General features: G+C 43.8%; 1 protein-coding gene across 4 annotated transcripts in view; it reads left to right on the top strand.

The window, feature by feature from the left end:
* LOC135366738 (leucine-rich repeat-containing protein 15-like) overlaps positions 1–18,260 on the top strand; it is a 584,634-nt gene that overhangs the window by 75,762 nt on the left and 490,612 nt on the right. For all 4 annotated transcript variants that reach the window (XM_064599600.1, XM_064599596.1, XM_064599597.1 and 1 more), the window contains exon 4: positions 11,683–11,771. The gene's annotated coding sequence lies outside the window, so the exon portion shown is untranslated. The remainder of the gene's footprint in view (positions 1–11,682; positions 11,772–18,260) is intronic.

Here is an 18,260-nt window from a genome sequence, read left to right as displayed (position 1 = left end):
AACGATCTTGCGGGCGCCGTCTCTTCGTCGTCATGGCAACCCCCACCGTAAGCGCCCGTAACCCGTAGACGCGGGCGTAGACGTGACAGTGTGAACCAGCCTTCAGTCTTGCACTGATGATGCCCGTCGTATGACTGGCGAAACGTCTGCTTAAAGTTGTTATTTGTTACGTTAAGTTGGAGTCCTCTCTCTCTTTCGTTATGTCATCTCCCGGCTTTTGGAGTATTTTCGCACTTTTCCAGTACGTGACCCCTTTGAGTAGTACCAAAACCCACCATACGACCCTCACCTTTATAAGCCTTCCGAAAATTTACTTTTTCAATGACGCAGATGCATTTACATTGTAACTCATTTAAAAGACCTCAACCACGGCGAGAGCAGCCAAAATGCATATTAATGTATTTAACAAGGATTGATTTAATCATGTATTAATGGAGAAGTATGTAGTTGCTTTCTTTATACAAGCAAATCAATACGTTGATCTGTGTGACTCAGGGCATATCGCATGTCTGCTTGAACCCTCCATGACCCCCAGAAAAAGGCTCATGATCCATATGGGGGTCATGTCCCGCAGTTTGAGGAACACTGTTCTAGAGGGTGTCCTAAGAGACTTGCACCCTTGTGACGCTGTAATGTGACGCTGGCCCAGTTGAAACGGATGCGTCGTGAATGGCGGGAACAAATTGGTCTGGTTGGTATAACAAGTCACGGCAGAGCACCAATTTTGCAACTACGGCTCAGGCCAGGACTCTCGCTTTCAGAAAGTCGCACCATGGCAAAAAGGTACACCTTTTCCTGTTCGGCAACCCTTTGGGATCGGTGAACGGGCACGTTACCCAGTGATGGCAGACAAGCGAAATGTTGCTAGGCGAGACCGTCGCCAAATAGGATAACTGAACCACAGCGGGAACGGAAACGACTTTAACGCAATCTTTCGCTAGCATCCAGTGAAGACGTATACACCTGCAGACTATTTTCCCGAATTCCCGCCCTGCACCATTCAAGCAAGCCCCGTCATCCCGCAGATGCTAAGCTTTCCCCATCCGTTCCAACCCTTTACATATCCCTGAAGCACGCGATTAGTCTCATCTCCCAGCAGGTTTGGGAATTCGCACAGAATGTCTCCAGCGCCCCCTGTATCGACACCAGGAGCGCGCTCGCGGGTTTTGGTGCAGGAAGCTATCATTTGCACACCCCCGCGAGAGGGCGCTCTCAGCCGTTCAGTTTTTACGAATGGCCGATATTAATTCAACGAGCGGCGCGTTCAATTAGAAGCACAGTTCAGGTGTAGATGCGAGTGGGGTGTTGTGCGGGTAACTGTGTGTTCGTTTCTCCAAATGGCCCTCTGGAGTCTGGAGGGGCTGGGAGAGGGATGATCTGTTTATGCGAAGCTCTATATTCCGAGAGTATATATTCCCATAAGGCGCACCATGCAAATGAGAGCTATTAACAAGAGATCCCTATGGATCGAATTGGCGAGAGAGACGTCGATCGGGTGACACTGGGAAGATGGGCACGTGCCCAATTTGCATTTTGACGGCTTCCTGGACGACCATTACAGGATAAGCGGAATATAGCACGAAGCCGTTTTTATGGCCGGCAGTATGTCTCCGTGGTCAGTGTGCGTGGCTAGGACTGGCGCGCAGGTAGGAGTGCAGGAGCTTTCCGACGCATCGAATGATTAGCTGACGATTGTAATGTCGAGGGTCGCCTCAGGGCAGGTCTCTCTGCTCTAGGACACAACGTTGCCCCAAGCGTAAAGGAAAGGAAGGATACATCTGAACGAGACGTTCTTGGCGAAACGGGTCCCTCACACTCGTGGATACGACTGTCGATTTAGAGGAACATTTTGTTTCAGACGAACTGTCAATCGCTAATCATGTCGCACGCTCAGATAATCACGCAACCAGATAATCAGTCAGATCAGTCAGTCCTGGTTTTGGTGTAATTAAAGGACTAGGACATGCCAATATATTCTGCCATGGAGCCAACACAGCGAAAATGAGTCTCTCGGAAAAAAAAAAAAAAAAATAGTGACGCTCTTGAGCTACCAATCCTCTTGTGGACAATCGAGGAACCTTCCGCCGTCACGCCTAGACATGGACACTTGATCCTAACCCTCAGTGCTAATGGATATTCTATGGGAAGCAGATTGAATGCGTAGCTTCAATGCAGGGCGGTGAGTTCGCAGGTTAAGCCAACTTTAAAAGTAGGCAGTTCTGGTCCCGCAATTCTGGGAATGAGTAACCTCTCTTCCTCGATATGCAAAAACCAGCGACTTTTTTAAAATCACCTGTAGTCAGTATCCACAGCACTTGATGTTCTCTGCGGCGTTCTTTCATAAATCTCTCCTTTCTCGATTGCTCAACAACGTAACCAACTACATACTGATACGATGAAGACTTTCAAGCTTGTGAAAGGGGGTAAAAAATAACATGAAAAGAGTGCACCTCTTCTTTGCTCGGAAGTTCGTTTGTCGCTGCAATTCGACCACAAGCGAAACGCTTGACGAGACGTCAGAGTCGTCTGCGGAAATAAAGGGAAGAGAGCGTCCTTTTTGTAATGGGGCGCACGAGTCTGAGAGCGCTGCTTCAGAGTGAGGAGTGAGAAGGACATTTTGAAAGAGAGAAGAATAAGAGAAAGCGTGCGCATTGACTGAAAAGAAGGCTGAAGACATCGATTGGCAGCAGAAATGCTCTGCAGCATGTGGTGCAAAGGGGTAAAGCCAGCTTGGCGACGTTTTTAATGACAGACTCGCTGTGTGCCCGGCATCGACCTTAATCGAGAGGCGGTTTGTAATCGCTTCCTGGAGTACCTATACAGTAATTCAAAAGAGTAGTGGATAGACGTCGGCATCCATGGTGAGAATAAGACCTCTAGCTCTTTTACCGCACGAGGTATAATTGCGGGGTCCATAAAAGGATAGGAGGTGCAATTGCTCTCCAGTTCTCTGTGGCTGCGCCGAGGAGTGTTGGAAGGTCATGCTGTGCGTCGAGGATTCTTTGTGGCCGCGTCCAGACAATCCAACATCGAGACATACAGCGTTTGATGTACTACTGGATCTGCGACAAGACTATAGCATGTTTGTTACAGACACACATATTTGAAGAATGCGACGAGGCGCAAGGACGGATTGCACAGAGACAGCGTTGTCTGCAGATATGTGCAGACTGCCGCTTCTACGAGGTTCATCTAGAGTAGAGTACCTCCATCGCATGTATTGTCACCAAGCACTAGAGCTACCTATGGAGGTACACTCCTTTACGCAAACAGGAACACTACAAGTACACTATTCTAAACGGCAGGATAGCAACGATCCATCTCTTTCCACGCCGCCTCCCAAGCAATGGCATCTCTTCTCAAACCGCCTCAGTGCCAAGCACTGTGGTGAACTTCTCTCTGTCATACACGTACTCATTTCATGCCCAGTCCTCACTGAGGCCCACCGTCACCATAACTTTAAGCAGTTTTATGCACATCATTTAACTCTTCACCCAGCCCTATTGCTTGGTAATGCGGCGATAATCCCTTTTAGCAGAGTTTTTGTAACTTCTTGATAGATTTTGGAATTTTAAACGTTCTGTAGTTTTAGACTGATGTTCTACACCCTCATATTTGTTCTCACTAATTACGTTTAATTTTAACTACAGTCACATGACTATCACTGCTGTGGCGCATTATGACCTTCGTTGTCGATGCGCAAAAAAAAAAGAAAGAAAGAAAGAAACTCGAATCATCATCATCATCTTTCCAGGAAAATGCCGTTCGAGTCACCCATAAAGCAGTGGGCACATCAGCAAAATTGGGAATGTTTCATAAGTGTGCTGTGAGTGTGACGTCATAGCAGGGTACCAGAACATGTTTCCTTCGTTCCCTTGCATCGGCAAACGCCTTAATAATATAGCACTCGGAAACAACTACCAACCCTGGGAACCATGTTAGCCACATCACGTTTTTGGCGCTAGGAACATTTTAGCGTGCATTAGCACCTCTTTCCTCTCTTTTCTATCCGTTTGACGTGCGCGCTGAGCATGATAGTTACGTTGATTGAGTGACCGATTGATTGATCTGAAGTTTTTTTTTTTTTGGCACAACAGCGACGTTAAGGTCATGTGTGACAGCCTGACAGGTGCATCGAAGGGTTGTTGTTTCGGAAAATTTATTATGCTTCTACATACACTTTGCTCCGCACTACACATAACTAAAGGTGTGAGAACGTACAGTACGAACGAATAAGTCCATGTGCAGTCCATGTGCAGTCCATGTGCAGTCCATGTGCAGTCCATGTGCAGTCCATGTGCAGTCCATGTGCAGTCCATGTGCAGTCTATGTGCAGTCTATGTGCAGTCCAAGTGCAGTCCATACACGTAGTTATGCAGTTTTTGCAATCATGAAACCTTCGCGACACCCTCTGAAGTCTCCGTGTTTCTTGGCTGCTGCCCTGACTGATTGATCATAAAAAGAAAAAAAAAATGGAGAAAATGGGCTCCAAATACATGGGGACCAGCTACTTCATGGCACATACTCATTTAATGACACTACGGGTGTACGTATGCACTTGATATAACACAAAAGAAAAATATAGCGAAATATGATGAAGGGGGAAGGAGTAGAAAAGAGAAAAAAAGACAGGAGGGAGCAACCAAACAAACAGGAAACGAAGACCCAGATGGGGAAAGCAACCTCCCATGAAAACAGTTCTACTACTGTCGTAAGGACAGAGTACATAGTGCGGTGTGCCATTGGTGTATTCAGTGTACTTTCATTTAAACTCTTATTTTATTTACTGGACTCATTCATTACGTGGACCCTGCTTGTCCTTTTTAATGCGTCAGCATTACGAGTGTCAAAATGGAAAAAGCTGCATGTATGTATGTGTGTGTGTGTGTATGAGATGGTGAAGCCTCACTGAGGAAGAGGTATAAGTGAACATGAGGGGATATAAGAGGGTGAATGTAAGTGGAGGTAAATGTTGAAATTGAAGCAGTTGAAAGTGATTAAAGCTAAGAGTAATTAAAAGTAATTAGAGCTAAATAAAAGTAATTAAAGCGAGAAAGTTGAGTTTAAAGGGAATGAACGTAAGAGACATATGTAATTAAGAGAAAGATTAAATGAAATTCAAGATTACCTCAGGTAACCGCGGCTACCCTCCGTAATTAAAAGGTAATTAAATGGACTTACATATAGTAATTGAAATTGTCGAACCGGAAGTCAATTATAACGGGAGGTGATGGACAACTGGAAGTTGGGTTTAGACAGGAAGTGGCTGCACAGAAGTCAGGTATGTACCGGAAAAGGTGCGTAATGCTAACGCATTTCTCTCGCATTTACGGCTAAATCGCCACTGAATTTTTTTTCTCTTTTTTTAGGTGCCTCTTGATCATCTTGAGGTTGACTTTTCTACTTTATGCTCTACTCACAAGTCCAGGAGTAACCGGACCCGACTTTGTCGCTTCCCACATCTCCCTATTTATTTATTTTTCTCAATCAGTCAATCAATCAGTTCATGAGCAGTTCACCTTATGTTCACTTCGGTGCAGAGCAACGCTGTGTTTTCTAACGCCCAAGAGCGCGCAGTTAAATCCACAGCGGAATCTATAAGTGCCTTTATGCTCCAACAGAAGGATTTGCCCTATAGAACCCTGCGTGTAGAACACTACGTGGATTTACATTACCGTAAGATTAGAGGGGCCAGGAAGCTTATGTACAACTTTGTTAGGTCACAACATAAAAAACGAAAGAAAAAAATCACCGTTGATTAATTCAATTACTTCTTTAGTTGCGTAACTGCGTTTCCCTTACGTTTTAAGATTATTATGTAGGTCTTCCCGAGAGAATCAGACAGATGCTCGGACTTCTCGCGGTAATTATTTCTGAAAGAAACATGGCACAGCCTGCGCCGAAACAGAAACCACGGCACCACATGGCCGGGATCGTAATTAGGGGTACAATCAGGGTTCAGTTGTGTTTGATTCACCAGTAATCCTGTTCTTTACAAGCAACGAGATCCGGAACGGGCATTTTTCGGAGAAAACGAACATGCAAATCTGCGAGGAAAAAGACATTAGCTCACTCTAAATAATGAAACGCGCCTGCGGGATCCTCCGCTGTCTTCATTTGGCCTTTTTGTTCGCTCGATTTCGAAGCTTGACTGAATTCCTTCCGCCGAAGTTATGAGGCAGAGTGTAGTGAGGTAATAAGAATGCTAATTTATTTTCCGTATAAATACGAAAGAGAGGAAGGCAGCCTTTCTGGACAAGCCATTCGTTTTGAATATTGAATTTGTGTAATGCGAAGAACTGATTTTTTTTTTTTAGCTAATTTGCGGGCCGCACACGTGCGTGAGGAATGCATAAATGGGAGCTCTCGGAGTGGTGGGCTGAGCAGTGCCTGTTATACGTTGTTCCTGTATTAATTATAGTATAAAACCGGACGAGGCTGGAGTTTAATGATACGATTAGTCAACGTCTGCGTGTAGAATTTGGCGAAGCGCACCGAGGCAAAAGCACAGTTTTCAAACATCAAATTACAGGCATTTTCATCTATCTTGCGGTCGTCGTGGGCGGGGGAAAACATTGGGTTTGGTAACATATCCCCCAGTTTTGGGGAAACAACAAACGGACAGAACAAAGAAATAAATAGTTTTTCCCAAACTTGCGTCCCCATCATCATCATCATCATCATCATCGCATTTGTATTGAGTGACTACCACACCACCATAGAGTTACTGAAAGACGAAAAAAGTGCCAAGATGTTAGTCCCAACTCCCAAAACACTATACTCCTGGTTCGCATGTTACTTTCGCGTTCAACGAAAATATTGGCGTGTTCGTAAAATGTTTGCAACTTCCGTTCGCTTGAAGCAATATTATTCGGCTAGAGTGATTCGTGCGCGATATGTTGACAAAAAGGGACACTAAGGGGATGTAAGGGGACACACTCTCAAGGCACAGGCGATACTCCAAGCGATTGCTCGATGTAATCTGGTACAAACAACAATAATGAGCCTTACAGTGAAGATTGAAACCCTACATTGTCTACAAAGCTTCAACTTCAAAGTATGATGTGTCGGTCTATCAAACACGTGAAACCACATGAAAAAAGAAAAAGAAAAAGATATACAGCAAAAAAGTTAGTTCCCCTCAGAACGTCTCCGTATCGCAGCGCGCCGTCCGAAGCCAGCACTCTTCACCAAAGTGACTGCATAATTCCATAAATCGTTCTGCCGTCGTCAGATAACTTTTAATTCGATTAATTTTTATCGTTCTGGGAAGTCCATAAAGTAGATAAGCAATCGAATAGTCGGCAACGAATACGTCCGGTATACACGCGCGTGGCGGCGCCCGTCGTTCCTGTGTATGTGGATAACAGCCAAATCGAGTTAGGGTCCAGTGTTTGCTCTCTTCTCTTTGTCGTTTGCCCAAGAGTTCGTTTGCTTTCATACTGGGACACGCAATAAAGAGCGAGAGATGGAAGATGGCGGGCTTTTTATTCGAACTTCTAAGACTATATAGAACGCGAGTAAGCGTGCCGTGTCAATACCTTTTGCGGAGTTTATCTTATTTTTCGTTCGTCTCTTTTTTTTTTTGAAGGGGAATGAGATCACCTTTTTTTTTTTTTTTTCAAGTCAATCTGTGGAAGTTTGAAATTTTGAAGTGTGGGATCAGTCGAAATCGACCCAGTTAGTGTCTCAAATGGGCCCGTGGCTGAAAAATATTCGATTTTCGTGATTTTCTTAAAAAGTGTTTGTCTCGAAATACGTGTGTGATGTAATGGGAAATTTGGTAAAATCCGAATAGACGTTCTTCAGTAGCAACTGTTTTACGTTCCTGTTGTTCACCAGAGGTGAATGGTTATTAATTGGTGATCAATTAATCTAATATTATTTGTCACATTAATGTAGCGAGAGAGCGGGGCATAAGGAAAATAAAATCGCTATAAATTCATCTTGAAGATATTCCGAATGTAATGTTGAATACAAACATCTTGATTTACTGTTCACCTTGAAACACTTCGTGTTTGCCGTAGGGTTCAAACGATCGTTTAATTTAAATTCGTCGAATTTAAAGTTGTATAGAAACATTTGAAAGCGTAGTTCAAGAGGAAGTCTCGGACAATTCATTTGCGTGCTACACGTTGAAAATTCTAACACTAGCCACGTGATAAACACAGCATCCCTGGCGGCGTTATGTCCCAACAGCCAAGGAGAAAAAATAAAATATTATATGCGAAAATTTCAAAGAAGTTTCCTGACGGCAAACACAGTTCCAGATGGAGAAGCATGCGGAAGAGAATAAAAATGCAGGAGCAAACCTCAACACGCTTTGTCAAAAGGCGGTTTCCAATTTTCCACAAGAATCCATTAAAATGGAACTGAATGGGAGCACGGAAAGGATTTGAGGATTACCAATGCAGGTAAAGGAAAACAGAAACCGAGGAACATTAATGGTTCCGCTTCTTTTGAGAAATAAATGAATAGAACATTACTGCGGCAAATAAGGAGACGTATTTTTTCTCGGGTTGCACTCCTGTCAAAAAGCTTCCATTAAAATTATAGAAGAGTCATTCTAACCGCGGAAGCATTAAGGGCTTAGCTTTCGTCGACGGTTGCGGTTTTTTGCTCGTATAATGTGGCTTTACGAGTACATGCAGCAGCGGCCTTGCGTTGGCACAATTTTGGACCTTTCGACGCGGACACAAGTTCCAATTCCATCAGCGAGTGATTTGCACATCTACTGTCGCAACTTCAAACATTATTTATTATAGAGATGGGACGAAACTAGAATTTTGTGAATCCGAATCCAAGGAAGGTTCTGCGAGTCCTTTCTTAAAAAAAAGAGTTTATAAGGACAAGAAAAAGAATTCAACTGAAAGTGTTTTGAAGCAGAATTTGATATCTTTGTGTAATGAAAAAAAAAAAAAAAAAAATCAAATAAAAGCTCACTTTCCTGAGAAAACATACCCATATACTTCTTCTTACCATGGTGGGTTGCTGAAAGCTCCAAGGTTTACTGTATTTACTAACTAACTAGCTACTTCTTAAATGTCGTTATTATTTAACATGTTGTTCGTCGGCTGCAAGAAATACATAAATTCCTGAGCCTGAATTCTTGCCATAAAACTAAGAAAAAGTAAAACCATGTTACTTTTAAACTTGTAATGTAAGAGTTCTTGCCTGAACTCTTCCAGTCCAGAACAATGAAGACAAACAAGCAAGAAAACACAGCTGAAAGTTTTAAATGAATGGGCCCGGGGCCCGCTGGCCAATCAAGCTTTCGGCGGCTCCTGAGGCGCCAATTTTAAAAAGAAACAAACAAAAGTGGTTGGTAGAAAGATTCGATTCACCGTTTTGGGCACTGGGATTACGATTCCCGAATTTCGATTCCCTGCCTGGGATTCGCGGATTCGGTTGGCCCTCCATCCCTAATTTTATATATGCAATATTTTTAATTTTTAATATTATTTTAATTAATTTTATTTTATATATCATCTTCAATATCATGTTTTTATATTTATATGGTAAGTCTCTTAACCAACACCTGGTGTATTACTTTCCCAAAAGATTTGTGTATGTAGATAATTTATTTTGTATTTTGTATTGTATTTATTATTTATTTTAGTAATTGATTTTCAGTTTGTCGTTGCGTCGTAGCATCATCGACGCGGATATATCCTGGTATAGTTCCTTAGAAAGCCAGGAAAATTGAGAAAAAAGACGAAAGAAAAAAGAAACGGGGCTTTTCTTACCTTCCGCTTTTCATGAAAAATTACGAACGTATGGAATTTATATTAGTGATTGGAAGTACGCTACGGAACGAAGGCGACGTTTGCATCCGTAAACGGAACGAAGCCTTAAAGGACCACTAAAGCGATAAAATTAGCACCGCAGAGCCATTATTACGCTTGGTTGAACTCTGTAGCAAGAAGCGAGGAAACATAACCGAACGAACACGGGGTAACGACGTCTCTTCTGCGCTAATTAAATGAATAAATGATAACGTGGTTTGTTCTCCTCTCCCACATTTCTGTCTTTCTTGTTTATCACACCGCAGTTGGTCGTCATTATTGTACACGTCATGAACATCGTAGTAGAACAGAAACGAGACCTATAAACAAACAAACAAACAAACAAACAAACAAACAAAAGAAAAAGCTGCTCTGTAGTGTACCGCTAAATGAAGCTATACCACCAAACACAATATCCTCTAACGAGCCGCAAACCTCCCACCCACTGTCTTCGTTGCTCTCGCTGCGGGCTACATGCAAGGCATATCTTGAGTCAAGCGGTCAGTTTTCCCCGTGGTCTTGGAAACAGAGGTTCCTAATGAAATCATCGGAGAGTGGAGCTTCACACCATGCGGCAAACTTTGTTATCCTGCATCGATGCAGTGCACGCTTCGGTTGTGTGCCTCCAGCATAACAGCGTGAAAAAAAAAAAAAATTATATATTGGTATATTTTGTCCATACAGTAAACGTACGTATATATGTACGTGCACTGTAAAGTATAAAGGTGCGGCTGAAACACTCGGCTTTACACGGAGCTGTAACCGGCGCTGTTGTATCGAATGTTTATCGCGCACAAAGTATCCTGTAGTAACCCAAATGGCTCGAAATATTTATTGATCATTAGTATTGCGGCTGCTCGTTTCAATGATTGTATCGTGTTTCGTATTTGTGAAAAAAATGAGGGTGATGATATGTACAAGCAAAAAAATTGGTGTGAGGACCGGTAACGTCACTGACTGTACCGTTCCCTGTAGTAACTAAAAAAATTGAAAATAAACGATAAAAATTGGAGCATCTTTGGGTATTCTCGACATTAAAGCGCTGTCTTCAATACTGATCTTCGCATGGCTGCGCTTGTTTTGTTATAATTATAGTTTTATTAGCTTGTCCATCAACAGCGTGATGGCCTTCTAACGGTTATGGTAGGCTAGCCCACCATAGTATTGTTATTGTTATTTCTTTTTCTTTCTTGTTTATATTTTTCATTTCCCCCCTTTTTTAGGGAATAACAAGCCGGTGTGCTGCATGGCTGACCTTTCCCCCTTCTTTTTTCTTTTTTTCTGCCAATAAATCCCCCCCCCCCTCCCACACACACACCATAGTTTCGCTGCCATTGTCATTTCTTCCTTCTTCTCTCCTTCGCCTCTCCGCAGCTGTTATGGACAAACGTACCAAGATGTCGACCAGAGTGTCGAACCGAAAGGTTCTTCGTTCCGGTTTTCGTTCGTTTCGGTTCAAAGGAAACGGTTCAATTCCGGTTCAGCTTGGAGTAAAAAAAATACCGGTTCGAAACCGGTTCGGCTTCACATCGTGTAACGAGAAAATGATGGCAGTGAAAGTAATCGCCTTTATTCTTTCCAACAGAGAGATAAACAAAGACAGAGGTTAGAAAGTCGTATCATGTGAATTATTGACAAAACAGAAGGAGCCCGTCCTGCGCTCTTCCTCATTATTGTTATGTGAGTTTGCTGGAGTTTCCTACCCAAACACCGATGGATGCCATGTACTGGACACTTGATGTCTTGCATCACGCACCCTTGAAAGCGAAATAGTTCAGTTTGCCATTTGAACCGAAAACCGAAAACATATTTTCGGTTTCTTTCCATAGCAGGAAATCTTGTTTCGATTTTTGTTCCGTTCCGGTTGGCCCAAAAACTACGTTTTTTCGGTTTTCAGGTTTTCGGTGAGCTCGGAACCCTGCTGTCCACGTTCAAGGTTCGTACAAGGATGTCGTTTCAAAATAGCGAGACCGGATGTTTAAAAAGGTGAGAGTGTATTTGCCGCATATTCCATTCTTTGAGAGGAACGACGCAAGGAATAGCCTGTCCCCACCCTGTTGGAAAAAAATGTCTGCATACTTGCTCTTTTATATTTGTGGTCTAATATAATGGAGCTAGTCACAACACTAACTACAACAAAAAGGCCGGGTTGATTGATTGCAAACAGAATGCAGGTCGTCGAGGTTTTCTTGCGAGGGATAACAACGCGATGTTGTATTGCAACAAATTGGTATCCCTCAAAAACAACACAAAAAGTATTCAGTTATATTTACTATATAACAAGTTTATTTAGCGTGGACTGCACATCCTCAAGTATGGGATGTAGACAAGAGGACCGGCAAACAAACGTAAAGCCGGACACGGCTTGTGGATACGGCCCACGTTAGTTAATGTTCAAAGTCGAAGTAATTTGGAGTGGCAAGTTTTCAATATTTTCCAAATTTTCTTCCTCTCGATTGAGATTAGCGTTTCAGTGAAAAGCCCACATATTAATAATGATACGCTTTCATTCATAACGTGTCGCTATTAGTTTTAATATTACTTTTCTTCTAATTCGCAACAATTTCAATTAAAATCCAGTCGAATCCAACACTACTATTTTACTCGTGCCGTATGCCGGCGTTAATACGATTGTGATGTTCCCCACGCTCGGTTGTGTAACCTGGTGACATGAAGGATTTCTCATAGAGGAACCGCGTAATGGCTTTTGAATCACCATTAGTAACCTAGTAAGCTTGTCTGAGATTTTTCTGAGAAACTGCATGTCGGCAAACTACAAGGAGCAAATTCGTTTCCTGATATTTTTCTTTCTTCTGAACATTCGTTCACTCAGCAGAAAAAAAAAATCTATGTTTTCCTCAGGCGCACTATGGACTGCTGCATCTTCCTTCCCATGCATCATTATTTCCTTGACAAGGATCCGCGGGAGCTTCTCTTTTGCTAACGAAACGTCCGGCAGGTGGTACGTCTTCCTGCTTCCGGTTTCTCTCGGAAGCAGCAGTGCCGATATGAAATTCTGTTCCGGTCAACAATGATGCAGAGGAGCCGACTGTAATACCGAGTAGTACTAGCTTCCGTCTCCCGTAAAAAACCGCTAAATTACGCATGCTGATCAGGAGATTTCATTTGACCCGCCTTGATGTCCTTAACGAGACCTTTCTAGAAGCAGGAAGCACGGGGCAACTGATCTACGCTGGTATAATGTGAAATGTGCGCTGTATGTACTCGTGCGCGTTATTATTTGGGAGTTACACATCATGCAAGGAAAAGTTTCACTTCGCCTAAAAATCTTGCTTGGAAAGCGAACTGCAAAGCTGTGTGTGTATAAACCAACGTGGGACGTAGAAGACGCAACAGTAATTTATTCACTTTCTTATGCATGCATGGATGTAGTAGGATAGCCCATTCCTCTTGGCATGCGGTCCGGCCTTGTGTCTATGCAGGCAGCGACAATCCTCCGTCTTGTTCTGTTGACCGACATAGAAGATAAAGATATTACTATAATTTTTACCGCAATTTTCAAAATACAGCTTCTTCAATAAAACACATGCTCAAATTTCACAAACACATCAGAGTAAGAGACATTTTTCGAAGGACAGAACGTTGGGGTAGACAACCGCGCTACGCTTTAGGAATATGCGAACCGCAACCTCCTCCTCCTCCTCCTCCTCCTTTTCAACATCGACTTGCCTTTCCATGAAAACCGCGTCGAGGTTCGCGTGACTTTTCTTTTAAGTGCGTTTTCTCGTGTTTTCGCCAGCAAAATAGAGGGGGGGGGGGACAGTCTTATTCGCATATTTACCTTAGAGTTTGCTCCTCGGATGACGTTACACGCATTCTTTTCTTTCTTCTCAGAAAAAAGAAGCCCCGCTTCCTTATTTCCGCGAACCACGACGGAAGAAGAAAGAAAGAAAAAACAACAACAACAACAACAAAGAAACATAATAAGAAAGGCAGCAACGCGACAAAAGATTGAGCCCAGCACTGCTCCAATGTGGGAGGCTCCGTGGCGCACACATTTCCTATGCATAAGATGGAGTGAACCGCGACGTTTAGGAGACGGCAGGGTTTGAATTTTTCTTCCGCCAGATGGTGCACGCAGGAGCCATTCCTGTCGAGAAAGGAGGGGGGGGGGAGCACAAATACGATGGGCTCGAATAAGGAGAATAGCGCACCCGAGAAACACCTTACGAAAAATACGCAAAGGCTTCACGCTCTTGCGCTTTTGTATCACGCGTTGCATAAAAAAAAATAAGAAAACAAAGAACAAAAGGCGTTCGAATAAAGCTTCCGTTCAGTGTCGTCTGCAACTGCGCGCGAGCAGGCTATCTTAAAACAGCAGACGATATTTTTTTTTCTGGCGCGTGCTAAGAATGTGAATCATTTTTCTCGAAGCACAAAACAGCGGCAGTTCTAAAGCGACAACTAATTTTGATTCTTGTATTACGTGTAGGTGAAGAATACAAAAAAAAAAGGAAAAAAAACGAAAAAAAAATAGTAAGCGACAAAGCAGAAATGAAAGCAGACGACGCGGGGCAGGGATACAGGAAGCAGACGACAGGGAAGCAGGAACGCTCGGAAAGCAGCTGCTTCGACGTGATGACGTTACATGTCACCGTTTTCGCACCCGCACCTTTCCCGCTTTTATCTAGAAGCACATGTTTTTGTATGCTAATAAGGAGTCTTGTCTCGGGAGATTCCATACTTTTCTACGTTTCTTTCTCTCTTTTTTTGTGGCCAGTATTTGCAAAGAAACTAGTTTGACGCGTGGCAACCGCGTGCACCTGACAGCCGGAGGGTCGTACGGTACACGTAGCTCTATTGTGTCGAGAGGTATCTCCATTTGAATAACAAGGGGAATGGACCAGGGAGCCGATCCCTGTTGAGTTATTGATTTCTTTAACGGCACCTTCGTTCGCATGGCAATGTAATTCAATTGGCTGAAGGCGACAGGCAGTTGAGACACGCCGTTCCCAGTTGGGGAGTATGTCGGAAAGAATTGTGATAATCAGGCCCGGTAAATTGTCACAACTCGTTAATGTTCCACGCTGTCGTTGTAAGTGAGGTTGTTGATGGCGTGTGTTAGCAGTTGGTCTGTTGTTCCTGGGGCAGGAGTTGAGACAACCGCGTCTGCCATGAAGCTTGCCGACGTTGAGCGAAGTCTTTTATCGGTCCCAAGATGTGTTACTTATAAGTGCGTTTTCTTCTTTAGCAGAGCTGCCCACGAAGAAAACGACCTTGATCTATCCGTTGACCCCTGTGCATTCGCACTTTCAGGACATTGTACTTCTTATACCCCTGTCACACGGGCAGTCTTCAATGATCATCGAAACCAAGGGCCACTGAACATGCGCGTAGCGCCATCTAGAGTGTAATGCGTCAACCTATCAGAGAGCATTGAATCGAATGCTGTTTGAGAAGTTGACACGGTACGCGGTAGGTGGCGCTACGCGCATGTTCAATGGCCGTTGGTTTCGATGACCATTGAAAGCTTCCCGTGTGACAGGGGTATCATTCCGTAGCCTGTCAGCGTCATTAGAGAGTTTTTGTGCATCGTGCGCTATCGCCGTATAACGTTGGTGGTTCTGCACACGCGCAAAACAGAGTGCTTCGCTCAGTGCGCAGAACCACCACGCTATCCCTTGCGTACGAAAACGTGATAGCGTACGATGTGCTAAAACTCACTATTGTCTTCGCCAGATGACATGCCCACCGTCAATGTGTGTAACCGGCGCCACTGTAGTATCTAGCGGCGGTGCGCCACATCGTAATCATCAGTCTTCTATTATCCGTTTATGCCGAACGTTCTACTACGTCCTGCTCGGCCTTTTACCATGCTAAGTTCTCCTGCCTCATAAACCGATCGTTCCTAGCATCTTGTGATTTGCGGTTGCCACAATAGCCGATAATGTTGATTTCATTTCGGTTTCTAACAGGAGGGTTGGTCGGTTACGAAAAGAAAAAAATATTGCAGATGTCGCCTCAACACCACGTTGGACCGGCTAGTCACAGGTCATACTCCGGTAGTCACAATTTCCATATTACTTATAATCAAAATCCAATCCAATCCACTTCGGCTAATCCAAAGCACCTGGTGACTTGCTGTGAAGGTATCCAAGTTCAGCAGTACGTACGTCGTGTCTTCTGGCTTTCCCTACATAGGAACAGCTTTTTGAGGCGGCAGTCTCTGAGCAGCTGCTGAACCGGTTTCAATCCGAGGGCGTATAAATTTTTGCAATCAATCATCACCATAATAGAGAGTTTAGCGTACGCTGTCAGATAGTAGAGAGTTTTAGTATATCGTACGCTATCGCCTTTGCGTACGTATGGGATAGCGTGATGGTTCTGCGCACGCCCATATAAGAAAGAGAGCTTCGCGCAGTGCGCAGAACCACCACGATAGCGTACGATATACTAAAACCCTCTAGTATTGCCACCATTGCGCATGCGCAGTGGTAGCGAACGCAAGGACGGCTTGAGTGTGACCCTAGTTTTTCGGGAATAGCGTGCCCTAGGAACTTTTGCTCTATCGTCTCGCAAGATCTCCACTGGTATCGGCAACTTCATGGACCTCAGCGTTTCATTTGGTTACTATCCGAAACAGCAACAACAATAATAAATGAAGTGATGATGACATGGGATGTTTCCCCCGTGTTAGCCACTGGACCCTACCCCCACTGGTTAATATGAAAATGGTGAATATGAATTATGGTGAAAGTGAAGCGACAACACTTACTATCCGAAAACGATGTATACTGGTGAAAGTACAAAATTCATGACATAAAATGTTTAAAAAAATGCATTCATACATCTCGTTCTCGTGTAATAGGGTCTTGTCAGTTATTATCGGCAGTTGCAGGTGACTGCTTGGTGACGTCAAGCACTGTCTTTGGACAACGTCTAAAATGAAAGAATACTGGCGACAATATTTCTCGCAAGCTTCGCGTGGTAACTCTTAATAATGCCGTCAAAAATACACAAGTCGAAAGTACAAAATCTTGACGGGAGGAGAAAGCGCTACGGCGCAATACACTGCGACGAAACAAAACAAAGCAGATTTTTCCGTTGCAATGAATTTATAAGAGCGCTCCATTCGCATGATGGATTACGACAAACTGGTAATGATCGGCTGTATGAAGTAACGGATGACGGGTCATTTAACCGGCATTTTGGAACGGGCAATTTTCCTTTTCGTGACAAACATCGATCTACCATTTAAGCCAGCTCTCTCTCTCTCTCTTTCTCTCTCTATATTATATATATATAAACTCCGGTGATATAAAAAATGCACGAAGTAAAATTAAAACGAAGAAGAAAGGTCGAGAACGAGTAGGCGTCCACCGCACATTCGAGATCTCGCCGTTTCCCGGGAAATCTTTGCTGGCCGACTTTGAAAGGTGAGAATAATGTCCCATGAAACCTTTTTTTTCCCAGCGGTAATTGCTCACCTTCCTCCTCGCCCCGCCCAGTCGAAATGCAGCTGCCTTCGGCGAAAACGTGTGCAACGCTGCAGAAACGGCGTTAATCGCGGGATTTTACATATCTCGCGAGCGGCGCAGTCGGCGACGTCTGCGTTACGACATCGCGTGACCCCAGCGATTACTAGGAAGGTGTTTCGTTATATGGAGGAGTTGCGCGCAAGAAGTTGATACCGGTGGTCAGTGTGCGATTTTCTTCGTAGTGCTCTGCCGTCGCCTCGTAAGTGCAAACGTCGCAGCTAAAAATGCAATGAAGCAGCGTTCTCAACTCTTCGGTGTTGCTTATGTGCATGCAACCACTTCCTAGCACACTACACTCTAGATGACGTCGTTTTCTCCTCAGATTTGTTCAGAATGGGGTAAAGGAGCCGCTTTTTTGTGACGCTTACTGTTCACTAAATAGCATAAAGTGTGGCTGTGTCGTTTAGCTAGTTTATTGTTATGTACCGTCACCAGCTGCCCGGCTTCAACACCTCAGTACCATAACTGTTGTTCGTGTTCGTGTTGCTATAGCGAAGTAGTAATTTTCAACAACTGCCTGTTATTTTTATAGGCGTGGTTGTTGAATATACAGAAGAAACACGTGGTAATGCACCATTTCTTGGGAAGTGTACCACTTCGAAAGAACGAGTGGTACACCCATAAGACGCGAACGGTGACGCCACTCAGGGATTTTTCCAGCACCCCCTGCACACCGACCAGAAAGGCCATAGCAGCAGCAGATATGGACGTCATTCATTCACTCACTCATTCATTCATTCACACATTCATTAATTCACTCCCTCATTCACTCAGTCACTCACTCCCTCCCTCCCTCCCTCCCTCACTCCCTCACTCTCTCACTCTCACTCACTCACTCACACACTCACACACTCACTCATTCACTCATTCACTGATTCACTCATTCATTCATTCACTCATTCATTCACTCATTCACTCACTCCATTCACTCCATTCGTTCATTCATTCATTCATTCGCACAATAGAAAAAAGAAAG

This window comes from Ornithodoros turicata, chromosome 8, assembly GCF_037126465.1.
Source record: "Ornithodoros turicata isolate Travis chromosome 8, ASM3712646v1, whole genome shotgun sequence".
Lineage (NCBI taxonomy): Eukaryota > Metazoa > Arthropoda > Arachnida > Ixodida > Argasidae > Ornithodoros > Ornithodoros turicata.
Note: the sequence above shows the minus strand (reverse complement) of the source record. Positions and strands in the feature narration are given on the sequence as shown.